This window comes from Sinocyclocheilus anshuiensis, unplaced genomic scaffold, assembly GCF_001515605.1.
Source record: "Sinocyclocheilus anshuiensis isolate Anshui unplaced genomic scaffold, SAMN03320099.WGS_v1.1 scaffold392, whole genome shotgun sequence".
In the NCBI taxonomy this organism is placed as follows: Eukaryota; Metazoa; Chordata; class Actinopteri; order Cypriniformes; family Cyprinidae; genus Sinocyclocheilus; species Sinocyclocheilus anshuiensis.
In genome coordinates, this window is record NW_015557091.1 from 4,970,432 (window position 1) to 4,972,739 (window position 2,308).

Genomic DNA, 2,308 nt, shown 5'->3' on the forward strand with positions numbered 1-2,308 from the left:
TACAAACAGTATTTTGTAAATATTTACATGTATATTAAATGTATTTACATTTATATATTTATATGAAATTTATATTATATTTAATATATAAAATTTTTTCTTAAATATTCACATGCATGTGTGTGTATTTATATATATACATAATAAATATACACACACACATATACTATGTAAACAGAAACTTTTATTTTGAATGCGATTAATTGCGATTAATCGTTTGACAGCACTAGATATCAGACATTAAGCAGACAGTCTACTAATACTCTAATGAGAGTTAGGTGACCTGTAGGTTCAAAGCTACTTATAGTCAACAGTAGGTCTGCGACGATAAATCGATGCAGAATCTGAGGATTCTGGAGTTCTGAGATCTTCCGAAAGCATCGTGATTCTCTCTGGAATCGATTCTGAGCTTAGATTTTAACAGCAGATGGCGCTCTACTCTAGTTTTCATCCGCACACTCAAATACTCATGTAATTTCACCTCGGCTCAGAATGCTTTTATGATTAATGTAAACACAGCCTACTGTGAACACCCTTGTGATTCGCTTCAACCTTTTCAAATTTGATGAATGATTATTTTAGGTTCAAGTGTGTGTAAGGATTTGGAAACGAGCAGAGTACGGCTGTTTCTGAAGCATACAGCGCCATCTGCTGTTCAAAACTAAGCTCAGAATCGACTCGAGAAAGAATCGCCATGCATTCGGAAAATCTCAGAATCGATGCGGAATCATTTCTCGATTCGCGATGCATCGATTTATTTTCCCAGCCCTAATAATCGCGTTTAATTGTTTGACAGCACCTATATATATATATATATATATATATATATATATATATATGGAGGGGTGGCTAAAACCTGACAGAGGGGAAATATCTTTTGTTACTTATTCGAAATAGCATTTCTGCTCTTAAGTGCTAAAAGTGAAAGTTTGCAAACTTAACATAGTATACTTTATTTATCTCGAAAATACCTTACTTGTGGCTCCAGGTTGCAATTTCAATCAATAAGTTGCCAGGCTTCTTCCCTGGCTTCTGTGACGCAGGAAATAGTCCGAAAATCTAATTTTATTACATGGAACTGTTTATTGAACTTATACACATTTTAACTGCTTTGTATCATATTAGATACATAAAGCTTTTATGGTTTATATTTTATGATAGGCCTAAAGTGAAAATATAGGCTACAGCTCAAAATCGCGGAGGAAAACGACACATCAGTTTCATACAGAGGTCAGAGGACCATGCAATTTGGTGCTGTTGCTGTTATTTTGATGGCCAAAGGTAAGATGAAATTCTGAAACCATGTACTGTAAATAAATGATCTAAAAAAAATTATAAACTATCAATCAGATAGCAGGAGAGTGTAGTTTTAGCAAAGTTTTGATTATGAGGCCATAATTCAAGTATCAAATACGACATTGCATGGCTTTATAGAGTTACATTACCATTCTTTCCTTCCCTGTTAGTAACGCAACATAGTAGTAGCCTAAAGAGGATTCAAAAGAATATGTGGAGATTACCAAAACCTGCCTGACAAAATCATGTGCCACATTCCTAGATGTGTGTAGAAACACCATTCAGACATTGTCGATGAAATACAAGTCTGTCTCCAAGAAAAACTTGAGTCAGTCATAACCAACCTGTAGTTTAATCTTAAATGGCCCCTCAAGCGTTGAGAAGGGTCTGGCTGCAGCCTCGCACTTGCACTCTCAGACTTGCATTCTCAGACACTTGCGCTTGCGCTAGCGACGTCACTTGCAGGCTTTATTTTTTATTTTGTGTTATTTTTTATTACTTTTTGTTTGAATCTCTCAACATTTTACAACAGTAGCCAGGTGGTGAAGACAAGAAAAAATAAACTAAATTACAATGTAACTTGCAATCGACACAAATCGTGCGTGTTGCCAATGGAGACAAGACGCTGTGGTGGTGATTAAATTATTAAAACTAATTTAGTACCGTAACCTACAGGGTCCTGCAAGAAAAAGACAAGACCCGCAAATCCGTCGCCACAGAACAGCAGAAAATGAACGCAATGCACAAAGTCTCTCCCTAAGCGTTTTCCTCCTGTAGAAAAACATAAACACTTAACATGGCTTAATGTATTAAGATGCTATTAAAATATCAAATTAAATATACAATTTATTAATATAATGAATATGTATATAGTATTTTCCTCCCATACCGCAAAACGTGGCATAATGTGGCATAATGGACTAAAAAGGCCAAACTCAATATGCTCCTCTACATTATTAATATACATTTATGTACAGGCAAGCAGGTGAGCCCAGAATAAATGCAACACGCA